The sequence below is a fragment of the Microtus pennsylvanicus genome, chromosome 15, assembly GCF_037038515.1.
Source record: "Microtus pennsylvanicus isolate mMicPen1 chromosome 15, mMicPen1.hap1, whole genome shotgun sequence".
Lineage (NCBI taxonomy): Eukaryota > Metazoa > Chordata > Mammalia > Rodentia > Cricetidae > Microtus > Microtus pennsylvanicus.
The window spans coordinates 25,064,970-25,082,884 of NC_134593.1; the positions used below are offsets into that span (position 1 = coordinate 25,064,970).

General features: G+C 47.3%; 1 protein-coding gene across 2 annotated transcripts in view; it reads left to right on the forward strand.

The window, feature by feature from the left end:
* The first annotated feature begins 7,228 nt into the window (after positions 1-7,228).
* Znf395 (zinc finger protein 395) overlaps positions 7,229-17,915 on the forward strand; it is a 40,035-nt gene continuing 29,348 nt past the window's right edge. The window contains exon 1 of one of the 2 annotated variants that reach the window (XM_075949343.1): positions 7,229-7,478. The gene's annotated coding sequence lies outside the window, so the exon portion shown is untranslated. The remainder of the gene's footprint in view (positions 7,479-17,915) is intronic. The other variant, XM_075949341.1, reaches the window with a different exon arrangement.

Genomic DNA, 17,915 nt, shown 5'->3' on the forward strand with positions numbered 1-17,915 from the left:
CTTACACACCTCTGACTTATTTCCCCTGTGGGTGGGAAAAGTTGCCCTAGGCCTCACTGAGGTCTTCTATGAGAAGACTCTTTCTTCAGGGGTTATAACAGAGAAGCCCCTGGTGACACTGGGAAGCACGTAGTGGCACTCACAAAGTTGAATTCAATCAATGTTTTTGTTATTGTAACTTGCCTGTATCTGGGAGGCTCTGGGGTGACAGCCATCCAGATAGCCAGAAGACAGTGTGGAAAGCTTTCTGGTCCTCTGTACCTCCCTGGGGACTTGATGTGCCTGGGAGCCACCTTCGAAATGGTCCTGTTCTGGATCTTATCACTGTGCTTCAAGCGCCGCCGAGATAAACAGACTTCCCATCTCTGTTTTCTGCCCTCACTAGAAAGCAGGCAGGGTTGTCCAGAATGAATTTCCCGTGTCAGAAACCGCAGAAGCATGAAATGATAAAACCATATGTGCATATATACAGCCTGCCTGGGCTTACACATCCTCTTCTACCCAGAGTTCTTAGGCCTTGTGTTCTTTTTTTTCTCTCTCTCTCCCCTTCAGTGAGTATGATTCTTGCTGAGATCCGGTTGCAAAGATTAGAGGAAGTAGGCACGGAGCTGAGAGTTTGTGCACCGGAGTGTCCCCAGCTGTCTTCACCTGTGGGAGTTTGTCTGGGTGAAAGTGCATTGCACAGATCTAAGTCAGGTACTTGAGGGATGCCCTTAAGCTTTGAGCAACCTCACAACCTATTAACCATCTAGCGACAGAATGCTAAGCCTACTTCCTCCAGAAAAGCCTTAAGACAAGTAGATCAGAGAGAACCACTATTAGCAGCAGGCTCATCTGCAAAATGCTCTCTCTCTTTAGAATTTCTGACTCTTGTGCTTCTTAGAGTGAAAAATGTTCCGGATAGGTGCTGGGCCTGTGTGTGCCTGTGTGTGTGTGTGTGCGTGCATGCATGTGTGTCTACTAAGATACATTGTGACTTTGCTCAGCTGGAGTAAAGCACCGAAAATGCTTCAGATGCAAAAATAGCATATTATTCTTTCCATCCGAAACTCACAGCCTGGTTTTGAGAGGACCACAAAGGAAGCTGTGTTTAGAAGTGTGTTTTGAAGAGACAGCAGTGGCTCCTACTTTGACTAAATAAGAAACAGAGCCCAAACAACCGAGTTGATAGGTGCCCTGCTTTAGGGTAGCTAAATTCTGGAGGGGGTTCAAGAAATTAAAGTTATGGATGGACTTGACTCATGTGTACCCCACCATATACCTCTTTTCATTTTTATGTGTGTGTATGTGTGTGTGAAGTATGTATGTATGTATGTATGCATGCACATTTATATGCATTTACACGAATACACATGCATGTGTGTGGATATGTGTGCACATGAATACATGTGTATGTGTGCGGACATGTATATGGAGGCCCGAGGTTGGGTTGATCAGGAATTATTCCCCTATCTCTCTTGCACTTTGTTCTTTGAAGGAAGGTCTCTCAGTCAAACCCAGAGCTAGCCGAGATGGCTGGTATTGCTAGCTATCTTGCTCTGGGAAACCTCCTGTTGCTAACTTCAGAGGCTAAAATTCAATGCAGGCCACCAATTCCACCTGTCATTTACTTGGGTGCCAGGGATCCAAACTCTAGCTTACATGCTGCTGAGCCTGGGTTTTCCCACTGAACCATCTCCCCAGCCCATGGGTACCTTTTTGATTGACTAATCAGACTCTTGATTTCTGATTATTTAGTGGGTATCTATTATATGCTAAACACTATCCTAGAAGCTGAGGACACAGCACAGATAGAGTCCTTGTTCTCATTGAAGTTGGAGCCAAGCAGATGGAGAGACAGGCTGTCGGGTAGTAGTGAGTGCAGACTAGAGATACCACTGGGTGAATGAATGGGGTGGCGGCAGGAGCAGTCTCAGATGTGTTGGAAGGAAAATGTCTCATGCATTTGAGCAGAGATGGAGTTAAATACTTGATGTCTAGAGGAAAATTGTTCTAGATTTTAAATAAGTAGTCTCAGGAAGGCTAAGGTGAGGGCTGGTTTGAGCAACAGCAAGGGGTCAGTGTCAGTGGGTAGGCCAGAGTTGCTTGGGGCCAAGATCACATGGCCTTGTAGTGAGCGGATGGAGATGCCCTTGGAGGTTTTGACAGAAGAGCAGCATGATCTGAAGGAGCGTTGTGTTTGCTGGGGTATTGCAAGGACTATAGAGAGACAACAGAGACAAGAGGGAGGCAGGATCTGTTTACAGAGATCCAGGTAGGAGAGATGGTGGCTGGTTCCGGGAAGCTGTACTGGAAATAAGACATTAGGTAGATAGTGTCAACAGATTTTTTAAAAAAAATGTATTACAGAGTTAGAGACAGGAAGGAAGGGAGGAAGGAAGGAAGGAAGGAAGGAAGGAAGGAAGGAAGGAAGGAAGGAAGGAGAGAAGGGAAGGAGGGAGGTAAGAAGGAAGGAAGGAAAGAAGGAATGGAGGAAGGGAGGAAGGGAGGAAGGAAGGAAGGAAGGAAGGAAGGAAGGAAGGAAGGAAGGAAGGAAGGAAGGAAATGAGTTAAGGATGTTTCCAAGGATGGGTGCTTGTTCCAGAGAACTAGCAGAATTTGTCATTTGCTGAAGTGGGAGGGACCAGGTTTGTCAAGGGCCATCAGAAGTCTGTTTTTGGACACAGAACCCCAGAGGTTTAATGCTGGAATGCCAAGCAGGGAAGTGGTGATAAGAGCTTGGTGTTCACAGCCAGGCAATGGTGGCACACACCTTTAATCTCAGCACTCTGGAGGCAGAGGCAGGCAGATGTCTGAGTTCGAAGTCAGCATGGTCTACAGAGTGAGTTCCAAGTCAGCCAGGGCTACACAGAGAAACCCTGTCTCAACAAAACAAAACAAAATAACAAAAAACAAACAACAACAAGAGTTTGCAGTTCAGAAAACCAAGTGATAGAAATGTCTCAAACTGGGGGTTTCACCCGGCTCTAAAGAAAGGGCTGGGAGCTCCTCAAGAACCCCAGAGCCCACGGGACATTTAAAGCATGCTTTGGACCCTAGAGCACTGCTGCTCTTTCCCCAGATCCGGTCAGCAGTTCATTCAGCAGCAAATTCTTTTTTTTTTATTTATTTACTTATTATGTATACAATATTCTGTCTGTATGTATTCCTGCAGGCCAGAAGAGAGCACCAGACTTCATTACAGATGGTTGTGAGCCACCATGTGGTTGCTGGGAATTGAACTCAGGACCTTTGGAAGAGCAGGCAATGCTCTTAACCTCTAAGCCATCTCTCCAGCCCCCTCAGCAGCAAATTCTTAAGGCACTGTGCTGTATTGGAATGAGGCATTGGCATATCACGGAAATGAGACTGTCCTGTCAGTCTTGTAGGAGATGAAGAAGAAAGAGTGGAGAGTTCAGCACAGTGAGGCGGGAGTAAGCCGAGGGTGCTAGGACCATGGGAGAGGCACTTCATCTTGTCTGGAGACCAGAGAAAGTATCTACGAGAACCTGCTCCCGCAAACCTTCCTGCTTAGGGATGAGTAGGGAAAGCCACGTAGACCAGTGAACGAGAGCAGCGTTTCAAGCAGAGGATACAGCAGGGGACAGAGGAAGCCATGCATTCTGGTGAGTGGCTGAGGGTGTCTGGGGTGCAGCATGAATGGGGTGGACAGACACACAGATAGAGGCAGGTGGAGACTAGAGGCTCACCAGGAGCGGCTCTACGGGCAGTACTGGGACTGTATTAGGAAGGCTACAGGCAGCCTCTGGGAAGCTTTAGGTAGAGGAAAGAGGCCAAGGAAAAGGTAGGCTGGAGAAGCCAGGCCTATAAGCAGTAGCTTTAAGAGTCTGAGGAAGGTTTTAGACTTACAGAGGGCCCTAAATATGATAAGTATATCTATACAACATTAGGTAGGGGAGGGGAAGAAGAAGGTTGGGTGTGCTTGCTTTAATCTCAGCAGATGGAGGTACAAGGTGCGGGTATTTTAGGAGGGAGTCAGGGTGTGTGGGAGAAAGGAAGCTGGACAGGCCGAAGATGAGACAGCCCCCAGGAAGAGCAAGGTCTTTAATACGGAGGAAGCAGCAGGCAGGAGAACAGGACCACAGACCCAAAATGACAGTCTTTCCAAGCATACTTTGCTTGTCCCGTTGTGTGTGGTGTATATTCAGGACCGGTGCCTGGCTTCTGAGGGAAGGTGCTTTAGTATTTGGGCTAAGTGTTTGCGAAGGGATCGTCTGAGTCGGGGCTAACCGCGGAACTCTGGGATGTACAGCATACTGCCTGCAGTTAAAAGGGATTTGCATTTAACAGATGCTGGGAGAGAACATATGTCCTTGAACAGCCTGTGATCCCAAGAAGAGATTTCAACCAGAACAAGCTATGGGCTGTGTTCACGTTCAGAGAGTATGGGCTCGCTTTGTACACAGTCGGGGCATATGTTTTGTCAACAGAACGAGCATTTCAGTTTTATTGAAACTCAGTCATTTTAGGAAGCATATGTTTGGTTAAAAGTTTGAATGAGATAGTTTAGGAAAAATGAATTCATCTGGGGGGGGGGTGGCGTGCGTGCCTTTAATACGAGCGCTTGGGAGGCAGAGGCTAGTGGATCTCTGTAAGTTCGAGGCTAGCCTGGTCTACAGAGCAAGTTCCAGGACAGGCTCCAAGAGTTACACAGAGAAAACCTATCTCGGAAAACAAAAACAACAAAAACAAAAATAACTAAATAAATAAAAAAGAAAGAAAACTAAAATAAAATAAATTCAGGCTGGGGATTTGGATAAGAGCTAGAATGCTTGTCTAGTAGGCACAAAGCCCTGGGTTCAATCTCCAGTATTGCAAATTAAATGAGTAAGTAAATAGCCAGTAATGGTGATATATACTTTATATATCCGAGCACTGAGGATGCAGAGGCAGGTGGATTTCTGTGAGTTCAAGGCCAGCCAGGGCTATACAGAGAGACTCTGTCTTCTTTTTTTTTGATTTTCGAGACAGGGTTTCTCTGTAGCTTTTGGAGCCTTGTAGACTAGGCTGGCCTCGAACTCACAGAGTTCCGCCTGCGTCTGCCTCCTGAATGCTGAGATTAAAGGTGTGTGCCACCACCATCACCGGCCACTCTCATCCTCTTAGGAGGCCTAGCAGTCTGGATCCTGTGGTGCAGCTCCTAATCTGGCTAGAGTCCTACTCTGTGCGTGAAACTTTCATTTAGCTCAACAAGCATTTCTGGAGCCCTGGGTTTTACTATGAAGGTTCATTTCCCTTTCCACTCAGACACCTTAGTCCCTGGACTGCAATTAACACTTAATTATAGTTCTTTTCTTCTCTCTCTCTCTCTCTCTCTCTCTTTGTATTGCTCCTCAATTGTTAGTGAACAGCAGTCTCCCAAGGAGGCCGAGTGTTCCTTGGGGCAGGGACTATATTGCAAACTTCAGGTTGATCAAGAAAGGCACGAGAGGGTGACTGACTATCCAGAAGCGTTAGAGGACAACGGGAAACAAGAACAGAAGACCATGCATCGACTGGCTGTATGTTCCTTTCCTAATAAAATATACAATTGCAATCTACATTTTCATACTAAGGGAAGGCTTTGTGTATTCAAGTCATTGATGTGAATCCCTACAATGCTTTGTTCTTCTTAATTCGAAACAGAACTCTTTCCCGGGGTTGAGGATTAAAGGGAGCAGCAGTCTTGGGTGAGTCACACCCTAGCAGGATCACCCTGGAGCAGGCATTACGGGCATTTCAGACTAGTCACTAAGAATTAGTTTGTACCCAGCAGGGTATTGGTGGCATCCATGACCTTCAGCAGCTTAGATGCTAGCAGGAAACAGCCCTCACCTAACATTAATGACAAATGTCTCCAGATATTATTAAGTGTCCCTGGGGACAAAATCGCCCCTAAATGTGAACCATGTCCCATAGGAATTTTGATTCCAGTTGGATATTATTTCAACAAGCAGTTGGAGGCAGGGGGACGTTCCATTTTTTAAAAAATTAATTATTTATTGTGTGTGTGCAGGTCTAAGGATAACTTGCAGGAGTTTCTCCTGCCACCTTGTGCATCCTGGGCATGAGGTTTGACCAAAAGCACTGTTATCCACTGAGCTGTCTCGCCAGTCCTCATGATACACTTCTTTCTTTTTCTTTCTTTTTTTTGCTGTGACTTAGGCACTATCTCTAGTTACTTTGCTTTATCTTATAGATCAAGAAGCTGATGTTCAGAGTTGAAGCTGCTGAAGATGCCGGTGCTAGTTCAGCGCTTGAAACAGGATCACACATGACTCCCCAAACTTTAGCAACAAACACTCCACTGCCTCCTAGAAAGGCAGCAAGTTCCAAACTGGAGGCGAACAGCAACTTCAAAATATTTTAAAACTTTCTTTTTTGAGAAGGGAGGGGACTATTACTCTTTTACTCATTAGTTTGATTGTAAACACACACACACACACACACACACACACACATATTATATATACACGCGCGCTCACACACTCGTGCACACGCGCGCACGCCCCTCTCCACCGTCCTTGGCCTTATCTAGGAAAAACACAGAACTACACAATGGAACAGCTTCGATTCTCCCTGTTACAAATTATCCCAAAGCCAGAGCCTAACGGTGCCAAAAAGCAACCGGTATTGTTTACACAAGGGTTGAAGGCTAATAGTTAACTTTCTCCCATTTAATTCTAGAAACAGCAAACACCGCCTGGCGTTACAACTACAAACGAATAAATGTCATAAAACCGGGGATGAAAACTCTTGGTCTAAAGCAAAATGGAAAGGTTGGGTTTTCAAGCGCTTCCGCCCTCGCGCGCCGCCCCCGGCTACCCGGCCTCGGGTCCCAGTCGCCCTCGTCAAACTCCTGTCCCTGGCGCCCAGAGCTTCTGGCTTCATTTCCCGCCCTGGGGCGCGCTGGAAAAACAACAGCCAGAAACTTTGGCTGGCTTTGCAGTTCAGTGAGGGGAAAAAAAGCCAAAAAAAAAAAAAAAAGAAAAAAAAGAAGGGGGGTGGGAAAGCAGATACTCTAGTTCGGTTCCGGACCGAGCTGAACGTTCCGATTTAGGGGTGGGGGCTGGGGGGGGTCACAACTCGGTCAGGTTCAAATGCGCATGTGAGAGGAGTCGCTCCAGCATTTATTGAGCGCCCACTGTGTACCGCCAGCCGGGGTGTGTGGAGCGCGCGCGCTCGCGGCCAGGGCCGGGGGCGCGCGGGTCGTGCGCGCGCGTGGCCGGGGGTGTGTCCCCGCGTCTAGCTGGCTGGCTTGCGGGCGGACTGGCTGCGAGCGGCTTGGTGCGCTCCCTTCCCGGGCGGGGGAATCCGGGCCGGGTTGTGGCCGCGGCCGCGTACGTGAGCGCTGTGTCCCGGAGAGGGAGGGCAGGCCGGCCAGGTGGGCGCGAAGGCGGCGGCGGCGGGAGGCGGCGCAGTGCAGGGGCCGCGCCGGTGGCGGGCAGGGCCGCGGCCGCTGCAGGGAGCCGAACTGTCCGGGCCAGTGGCCGACCGAGGTGAGCTGCGCGCGGGACCTCACTGGGGCTGCAACCCGGGATTGGGGACGGCATCGGTCGGGGGGCCCAGGAGGCTCGCGCGGCCCGGGCGGGACCGGGGCTGCTGCGGCGGTGGCGGGGTGGCCGGGTGGGGGTGGCCACTCGCTTTCTTGCGCGTCGCCTTGTTTATGTCGCGGATTCTACCGCTGGATCTCCCTTCCAACTTTGAGCAGTGACCGGGAGTGGCCTGGCGGGCCCACACTGACCTGTTAACCTGCCCCCTTTCCGGCTGGGCCGTCAGCCCGGCGCTCCTCGCGCCCCTGCCCTCTCCAAATCCAGAGAGCGCGGTGCTGCAGCACTGGCCTCGCGACACACCCTCTCTCAACCCCGTTCTTGCGGGCCCCCTTCGCCGCCCCCTTGGCTCTAATCTTGCCGGCTTCACCCCGGGTCCCTCCTTGGCCGTGGCACTGTGGGCCTCTGGAGTGGCCCATGGGGACCTAGAGAGGGAGTTTGTCATGGGCAGACAATTCCGAGGCAGGGTTCCTTTCCTGCCTGGGAGTTAAGGCTCTGCGCCTTCACTTTAGGGCCTACTTGGAGGTCTAAAGAGACCCACCTGCCAGCAATCCTGCGCGAGCCCTGTTTTCCATCTCTCCGCTTCCTGTGGTTCTGGAGGACTTCCACCAGGCAATGGGTTCCCATGATGCCAGGCCATGGCACAGGGGCTATCTACAGCCCTTCACTGCTTTCTTGACTCTCCCTTACCAGAAGGGTGTAAAGTGGGGCAGTTGGTTTCAGAGTGAGCAATCAACAGGTACTATAGCCTGGGGACACTCTCCTGAGGGGCTGTGTAAACAGAGGTTCTTCTTGCTTTGGAAGAGTGAAACAGAAGGAAATTGGTTAACCCGCAGGTACCTCTGAGAACCTACTCTGTTCTTTTCTCACTGCCAAGCTTGCTGGGTGATGCTTAGAGGCACGTGAAAAGTCGAAGGTCTCAGGAAGCTGTAAGACTGAAGAGCTCAAGTTTAAATTAAGGTGCTATGACTGCAAAGTTAGTGTAAACTCTGGGGCACGGGAAGCATGGCAGTTAAAGGTGGGGAAGGGCGCTTGGCACTCATTTTGAAACAATTTCCACCTGTAGACAATTCCCTGGCAAGACTCAAAAGTCAGAAGGAAGAGTTCTCTGGTTGGCAAACTTGCCAAAGAATGCCCAGTGGCTTGGTTGTCTCAGAAAGAAAGGCTGCAGAGGATACATAAATATTTCCGTGCAGGGTTTATAATCTCTTGGAGGACACAGGAAGACTTGAGCATGTGAAATAAGAATCCAGATGGGGCACAGTTAGTTGTCAAAGTGCCAGGTGCAGAAGTGGGTGCTGTTGGAGGTCAAGGGAGGGAGCTCTGGACAAGGGATTGGCAGACCTGTGCCATGTCCTTGCAAGATGAGACTCTGTGGAGGTGGGAGGCAAAGTGGGGGGGCGGGAGGGATGAATCTGGGTTTCTCCGGAGACCAGGAGATGGCCTTGGCTCTCTTGAATGTTTCCTGAACAGTGAAAGATAAAGAGAGAGAGGAACAATGACTGAGATTGTGAAAGTCCTAGAAAGTCAGACTAAGGAATTAGACTTTTATCCTGGGTGTACCAGGGAGACATCAGGCCAGGGAGTGATGTTACAAGGATTATTTGTAAAGATTTTGTTGAATCTGATGTTAGAAGGCCAACCAGTAAGTTGCCTTTCGCGCTTTTGGGGGGCTGTGGGTTTGGACTTGGTTTTACTGGAAGACTTTACTGTTGAAATAATCTGTTGACAGGGGCAGGGTGGAGAGAAGACACAAGTAGGAACTCATTCCTGGTGGAAGCTGGTTGGGCCTTGGAGTTGCCGTCGTTGGTGATCTGAATCGGAAATGTGTGTTTTGTGGAGAAGTAATTGGCACTTGGGCTCTTGAGAAGTCTTGTGTTTGCCAGGTTATCCCGGATGTAGGGATGTAGGTGCTAGCTTGCCACTGTGGCTCTGAAGAACCCTGAAGGGTAGTGTAGAGGGGAACTCAAGGGAGCCGTTTTGGTCATAGGCGCAGCAGAGAATTTACGTGGGACTGAGGGTCTGACCCTCAGGCTTCTGTTTTGCCCTCCTTTCTCTTGTCATTGCCTGGATTTGACCCTGAAGGTGGAGGAGCAAGGCTGGGGAGCGGGCTTCTAGGAAAATGGGGCCATTTTTTTTTACAACCATGAGGGTGGAGTTAAGAGGTTGGAGGGAAGTGGAGTGGGCTTTGCTAAAGGAGTCAGTTATTAGGCTTTGATTTGCTGAACTTTACACTTTACAGAGACACTGAGGTAAGTCTCCCTCCTGCGCTGTTTGTGCAGGGGGAGGGATGGACAGCAAGACAAGCTAAAGGAAGACAGAGGAATGTGGGGCCTGTTGTAGAGCCTGGCTTTTCCCAGTCTCATCCAGTTCCCCTTCCCAGGATTCTGGTGCCGAGGATGAGTAGCAGGGAGCTGGCATTTTTTTTTTTCTTTTCTGAGCTCTAAGGTCTTTCTTTTTGCAAGAGCAGCTCAGGGTGATTTGCAGAATGAATTCCCCAAGCCTCAACTTGCAACATCTGAATTTGAAGGATGATTGCAAAAGGGCGTGGAGTGAGCTGAGATGGTCATTTCAGTTGCTTATTTCTCTGAGATTCAGGATCAGAGAACTGAGGGGAAGAGGGCCTTGAGGGATAGGGACAGAGGCCATAAGGATCAAGTTCTTTTTTTCCTTCCCCGGCCCCTCCTTTTTCTTCCTCCCTTCCTCTTCCTCTCTCTTTTTGCCTTTTCTCCGCCCCTCATCCTTCTCTCCAATTCTTCTTACTCTGTGTAAGTCAGGAGCCTTTGAACTCACTGCAATCCTCCTGCTGTGGCAGGCCTGATCTTTAACAGATATCTTTTTCCTTATAGTGACTGTCAGAGTATCAAAAAAAAGTGATCATGCAGAGCAAACAGAGGGTTGAGTTCTTTGGTTCATCATAGAGTATAATGGCCTACGTACTGACCTATATTAAGAAATAAAGTTGAAGTCGGTCAGTGGTGGCGCACGCCTTTAATCCCAGCACTCGGGAGGCAGAGGCAGGCGGATCTCTGTGAGTTCTAGGACAGACTCCAAAGCTACAAAAGAACCCTGTCTTGAAAAACAAAATGAAACAAAACAAAACAAAAAACCCAAATAACAACAAAAAAAGTTGAATGCTGACACTTGGTGGGTAAGGATGCTTGCCACGAAGCCTGGTGACCTGACTTGATTCCCAGAATTTACGTGATGGAAGGAGAGAACCGTGAACAGCAAGTGTCTCTCTCATTGTAAAATAAGGAAGAAACATATCTATCTATCTATCTATCTATCTATCTATCTATCTATCTATCTATCTATATCATGATTTTATATACCTAATCATTTATGTAAAAACTGAATCTCATTGTGTGAAGTTTGTCTCTTTTCTAGGTGCAACCTTGGATTTTTTTTTTTATTGTCTATTCTGTTACTTTTCACTAAAAAAACGCTCTGTTTCCTACCGAGTTGATCCGTCCGCTCTCTAACGGATCATAACCCAATCACAGTTTGAAATGCTCTGGGAGACTCTCACATTCCTCAAGCATTGCTGCCGAAGCTGCCTGCGTGCAGCGCTGCACCCCCCAGGGCCGAAGGTAGCTGCCAGCCCAACAAAGAGGTGGGGGTTTATGGTCTAGTTGGAGAGCTGAGATATACCTTGGAGAAAGGACAAGGCAGCCTGCTAAATGCCAAGATGAGAAATTAATACCCGGAAGGACTGGAGAAGAGGACAGAGGAGGGAGGACAGCACAGTGGTGTGTGCCGATGGGACTGGAAAGAACTCTTGGGAATAACCAAGTCTAGGAGGAAGTTTGGGGCATCTAAGTGCTGCATGAGTGGGGGGCTGGGGCTCGGAATGTACACTGGGGTTGTGTGTGAGAGGGAACAGAAGGTTTTTGGGAAAGAGGACTAGAAAGGTGGTTTGGGACATGTGTAGTATAGGGCCTATGCATGTGTGGCAGGTTAGAGCACATCAAAGTTCCAAAGGTTGTTTTTTTTTTTTTTTTTTTTTTTGGATTTAGGTTTTTAGACAGGCTCTCACTGTATAGTCCTGGCTAGCCTATAGACCAGGCTCAACTCCAACTCAGAGATCGGCCTGCCTCTGTCTCCGGAGTGCTCGGACTAAAGGTATGCATTACCATGCCCGAGCACTACAGTTTTTAGAAAGGAAATTAGGAGCAGTCCAGAAAAACCTCCGAATTTGGGCCTTTGAGGAGTCAAACCTGGCTGCCTCCTCAATTTGAGGAATGGCTGTCCGCTGAGTACAAAATAAAGATATTAGAGTCCCCAGTTGTGGCCTCAATGTTCCCTGGTGCTCTGGAGCAGTCATGGCATCTTTGCAGAGGCCCGTGGACATTGGGCTTTGGAACCCAGGGGTCTATGTCGTAGGCTCTGATTGGCCACCGGAAGGGTCTCGTAAGAGTGTCACATGAAATCTGGGATATTTGTGTGTAGTGAGCTTGTGTTATGCAAGTCAGAGGCTGCTCCTAAGGAAGATGGAGCCTGAAAATATTTTTATGTAATCAGAATTTTGTTTCTCAATTTATTTTTTAAGTGTTGAGTGTTTTGTCTGTATGTATGTGTGTATGCAACATATGTGTAGGCCACAAGATCTCAGATCCCCTAGCGGAGTGTTGGACTGTGAATCTAAAGCCTGGGTCCTCTGCAAGAGCAACAAGTGTTCTTCACTGAGCCATCTCTCCAGTCTTAGAATAGTATATTCTTTCTCTTCTCTGTCTCTTGTTTTTCGAGACAGGGTTTCTCTGTGTAACCCTGGCTGTCCTGGAACTTGCTCTGTAGACCAGACTGGCTTTGAACTCGTAGAGATCCACCTGCCTCTTCCTCCCGAGTGCTGAGATTAAAGGTGTGTGTCACCACCGCCTGGTTAGAATGGCATTCTTTTAAACAAGCTTCTGCTGGTTAAATTAGGGTCTGACTTGTTTCTAGGGATGCCAGAGGCTCTCTGGCATCTTCACTGTAGGTTTTTGCCTTTCCTGCAGAGATGGTGACTCCAGGCTTTCCTATCCTCTAAGGATGATGTCTGCTGCTGATAACTGGTGAGATTGTGAGTCATGACTAGCCAGTGCCGCCAGACAGTGGCTTCTCAGGTGCTGAGTCTCAGGGAAACAGTCCTAAGGGAGGAGTAAGAAGGGCCAAGCCATCTCTCTCTGGTTTCTTTACCCTGGGACAGTCTAGGATTCAGGGAGACTACAGAACAGCTGGTTCAAGTCTAGGTGGTAACGGGAATGACTCCAGAAATGCTAGTCTGATTTGGTGACCAGTAGTAGTGAGAAAGTTCAAGTTTTTGTAGTCTGGAATATTCTAGTTTACTCTGGAGAATCCATAGCCACCCGTGATTCAGAGGTAGTCCCACATGAGCGACAGGTGGGAACGCTGACCAATATTTTTGTATGAGTGTACAAAATTCAATTGCTTAAAAGATACTGTTTTGATAACATAAAAAAGAAGTAAGAAGCTAGACTTGGTGGTTCATACCTATAATCCTAGCACTTCAGAGGTGAGGTAGAATTGTAAGTTTAAGGCCAACCTGAGCTACATAGACTTTGGGGAAGGGGAAGGCTTTTTTACTTTAGTTTGTTTAACTATATTCTGCTTAGAAAATGTGTCTGTAGGATGCAGAGGTAGCCCAAAGTCAGCTGAATCCTATCAAATTAAATCCATGTCCTGTTTTATATGATGGCTGAGTGGTAGCAGCTATCCTAAATTTTGGCTTTAGTAAACATTTTTTTTTTTTTGGTTTCTCGAGACAAGGTTTCTCTGTAGCTTTGGAGATTCTCCTGGAACTCTTGTAGACCAGGCTGTCCTTGAACTCACAGAGATCTGCCTGCCTCCGCCTCTCTGAGATGAAAGGCATGCACCACCACCACCTGGCTAGATATTTAGTAAACATTTTTAAAATTTATTTTTATTTTTTCCTAAATCAGAAAATAATGTATTAGATACCATTATGCCATTTTTGAGCAAAGTGTGTTTTTGTGACTCTCCTTCTCCACCTCCTGCTGTCCCACCCTCCCTTTGTAGCATCCTCGGTCTCCAAGATTATTCTCCTCTTTCATGTCCCGTGTGTCCTCTTGCCTCCCCCTCTGCGTTCTTCCTCATCACCCAGTATTACCGTCTCTGGACTTCTTTTCTGGATTTTTAGACTCTGTTAGTAAAGTATTTAACACTTTTTTAAAAAGGGATAATTGTTTATATTAAACCATAGGTGGTAAAGTGTAGTGGGCTGGGGGGTGTTATTAATTTAGTTTGACAATCACATGCAAAAACTTTATTATTGGCGCCAAGCCAACCTCGAGGGACCTCTGAAAGTAAAATTTTTGTGATTTTGCTCTTGATGGGTTCAACATTTTCCTAGTGTTGGGGGGTATCGATGTTTATCCAGCTTAAGAGTCACAGAAGTGGCAGGGACTGAGTATTTCATACTAAACCAAGGTTCAGAGTCATCTAGAAGGAGGATGATTTAGAAAGGAATTCACTAAAGAATAAATGTCCAGAGTGACTTTAAACATTTTGAACTGTGGCTTGGCAAGATGACTTGGAGGGAAAGACACTTGCTCTACCCTAGCAAGTGTGGCCGTGGACCCACGGGGAGGTGGAAGGAGAGAACGGACGTCACAGGTCTGTCTGTTCACACACAGGCCTTGGTGTACATGTGTGACCCACCAGTCATACATATGTGTTATAACACTGCTTAGAAAATTAGAACAATATTGAACTGTGATGTATTGAGATGTTCGTGCATTCTGATTGGGAATTCCTCTTCTGAGGGTATAGCTGAGACCATATCCAAAATGCAGATGATGTTTTATGCCCAGATTACACAGAGATTTGAAGACTATATACAGTGATAAATGATCTCATTATGTAGTTCACGATGGCCTCAAGTTCATAACAATCCTCCTGCCTCTGCCTCCTAAGTGATGGGATTTCAGGCGTGTGCCACTGTGAATGAGCCTTGTGATGACGGAATACGACAAGCTTATAAAAAGTAATGTTTAGGAATAGTTTACAAAAAACAGCATCAGAGATGCTTCTACCCAAAGGTTGATGTATAAGATGAACGCAGATGTTTCCTAAAGAGCCGCGGGTAGAAGATGAGGGGTATGATGTGCTCTCTTTACATTAATACAACACACACTGATTCTGCCTCCAGAGCTGACCCCTAAGACTGGGTGAACAGATGCCAGTTTGGCCTGTAGAAGGTTTTCCAGTGGGTAGGCTGCTCAACAGGGGGCCTGACTACCCGTGCAGTAGTGAGCTTCCCGTGGTTGGGTGCATTCAAGTAGGATTCAAGCTGTCAATCAGGGAGCAGTCAGGCTGATCGTTAGAGTCTGTTTCGATTTCCAGTTATTCTGTGTCACAGCTGAGGGATAACATGGAGGAGTGGGTATCCTTCCTGAGTCAATATCACTACGTAGGTATCAAAGTTTCTCCTCTTGTTTTTCTCACTACTGGGAATGGAACCTGGGACTTCACATAAAGGCCCATCCCAGACTCGTTCTAGCATTTTGAGATGGGTTCGGACTTGGTTTGTGGTTGTTGACATTGCGTTTGGTCCTCAAGAGAGGCAAGGAAAGTGGGGGAGATGGTCGATCACAATGAGCGCTCCACCCTCTGCTGATTTTGTTATGGTTGTTTATTTTTTGAGTGTGGTGTGCATATGTGTGTTCGCATGTATATGGGATGTGTATATAAGCTTGTGTGTAGAGGCCAGCAGTGGCCATCGCGTGCTGTCTTAACTGTTGTCCACTTTAGCTAGTTACTGAGGCAGGTTCTCATATAAGACCCAGAGCTCACTGACTGTCCGGCTAGTCTAGCTAGTGAGTTTGCCCTATGGATCCTGTCTCTACTTCCCACGTGCTAGAATAACAGGTGACCAGCGTGTTTGCCCAGATTTTATGTGGGTCTGAACCCTTGCCCTCAAGACAAGTTCTTTATGCACTGAACTGTCTCCTCAACCTCTAGATTTTTTTTTTTTTTTGAGACAAGATCTCACTGTGAAACCTCGGTTGGCATAGAGCTCACTATATAGACCAGACTGGTTTTTTTTTTTTTGGTTTTTCGAGACAGGGTTTCTCTGTAGTTTTGGAGCCTGTCGTGGAACTCCCTTTGTAGACCAGGCTGGCCTCGAACTCACAGAGATCTGCCTGCCTCTGCCTCCCAAGTGCTGGGATTACAGGCGTGCGCCACCACCGCCTGGCGACCAGACTGGTTTTGAACTCACAGAGATTCACCTGCTTCTGCCTCCCTAGTGCTGGGATTGAAGGAATGGGACCCCATTTTTTTTTTGAAGCCATCTCTCACATAGCACGCTGGGCCCACACTCACAGCTGCCTCCTCTCCTCAATCTTAGAAGTATGGGTATGAGCCAGAGCATCCAGCTCTAGATGTTTTGGAGGCGACTTTTGCCGTTGTTGGTATTGCTTGGGCTAACTTGCAGCAGCCCCTTAGGGACTATAGCAGATGGTCTTATCTTCCAGGACTGTCCCAAGCTGATTTCTGTCTCCATGCAATTCATGCTCCTATTGTGGCATTTGAAAGATCATTATTTGACAAGAAGTGTGTTCATATGGATAAGGTAGTTTGGGAACACAACAACCCAAGGACTGGCAGTTGGTACTTTTGTTTTTTGTTTTGACACGGGATCTTTGTATACGATTTTGATGGCTTTGAACTTGTGTCCGTCCTGTGTCCGTCTTCTGAGCTCTGGGAGGACTGACAGGTGTGCACTGCAGAACCTGACTGTGCTCATGCGGAAGGATGGAGGAGCTTGCCCTTATTTCCCTGTTGCTTGTGCTTTACGTGGTGTCTGTACTTGCCTAGCTACTGGAAACTGATTCTTTGGTCCACATTTGTGGGTATGGAGAAAAGTTAAACTAACATGTGACTTTTTTTGTGTGTGATGTTGGGGTTGGAATCCAAGGCTTTATACAGGCTAGATAAGGGCTACATTCTTAGTCCTAGTTTGTGTGTGTGTGTGTGTGTGTGTGTTTATGAGCCGGCCATAGGACAACCTCAGGTGGTGTTCCTTAGGTATTGCCCTTTTTTCTTCCTTCCTTCCTTCCTTCCTTCCTTCCTTCCTTCCTTCCTGCCTGCCTGCCTGCCTGCCTGCCTGCCTGCCTGCCTGTTGTTTTCAAACCTGTCCTGGAACTAGCTCTTGTAGACCAGGCTGGCCTCGACTCACAGAGATCCGCCTGCCTTTGCCACCCAAGTTCTGGGTTTAAAGGCATGCGCCACCACCACCCAGCTTGCTTCTTTCTTTCTTTCTTTCTTTCTTTCTTTCTTTCTTTCTGTCTGTCTGTCTGTCTGTCTGTTTTTTTCTTTCTTTTGGAAACAGGGTCTCATTGGCCTGGAACTTGCCAGAGATCTGTCTGTTTATAAGTACAGAATGATTGGCTTAATTTTTTTTTAATATGAAAAAATGTGAATTCTGGGGATTTAACTCAGGCCTTGACCTATCTTCCCAGCTCTCCGTCTTTACCTTTGTTGGAGACAAAGTATATAGTTGGAGTTGGCCCGAGTTATCTCATTTTGTACCCCAGAATGACCTCGAGCCCCTCACTTCTCAGCCTCTCAGGCGCTGGAATTACAGATGGAGGTAGTCATACCCATGTACTTTTCTTCTTCTTAAAAAAGCGAACTGGTAAGAGTCAGCAGTTCTTGGTTTTATTTTGTTCTCTGAGTACTGGGAAGTCATAAAAATCTTGGTTAAAGACAGCCGGTCAGTGGCCAAATGTAGACAGTAATAAAACTTTCTCTCCTCTTTTTTTTTTTAAAGATTTATTTATTTTTATGTGTATGAGTTTTGCGTGAATGGATGTCTGTGCACCATGTGTGTGTCTGGTGCCTGTGGAGGCCAGAAGAGGGCGTCAGATCTCCTGGTACTGGATTATTGGACAGTTTTGACCCACTGTGTGGGTGCTGGGAACCTGAGTCCTCTACAAGAGCAGTAAGTGCTTCTAACCACTAAGTCATCTCTCGAGCTCGTCATCTATTTTTATGTTTTTTTTTTTTTTTTTTGGTTTTTCGAGACAGGGTTTCTCTGTGGTTTTGGAGCCTGTCCTGGAACTAGCTCTTGCAGGCCAGGCTGGTCTCGAACTCACAGAGATCCGCCTGCCTCTCGTCATCTATTTTTATGTGACTGTCACTATGCTATGCATAGTTTAACAGATGTTTCTAGTGTCCTATAAAACAGTTCAGAGGTTTAGCTGTTTGAGTTTTTTTTTTTAAAGATGGGGTCTCTCCACATAGCCCCAGCTGTCCTGAAACTTGCCATATAGACCAGGCTAGCCTCAAACTCACAGAGATCCATTTAATTCTGTTTCTCGTGTGGGATTAAAGGTGTGCACCACCACCCCTGGATGAGTT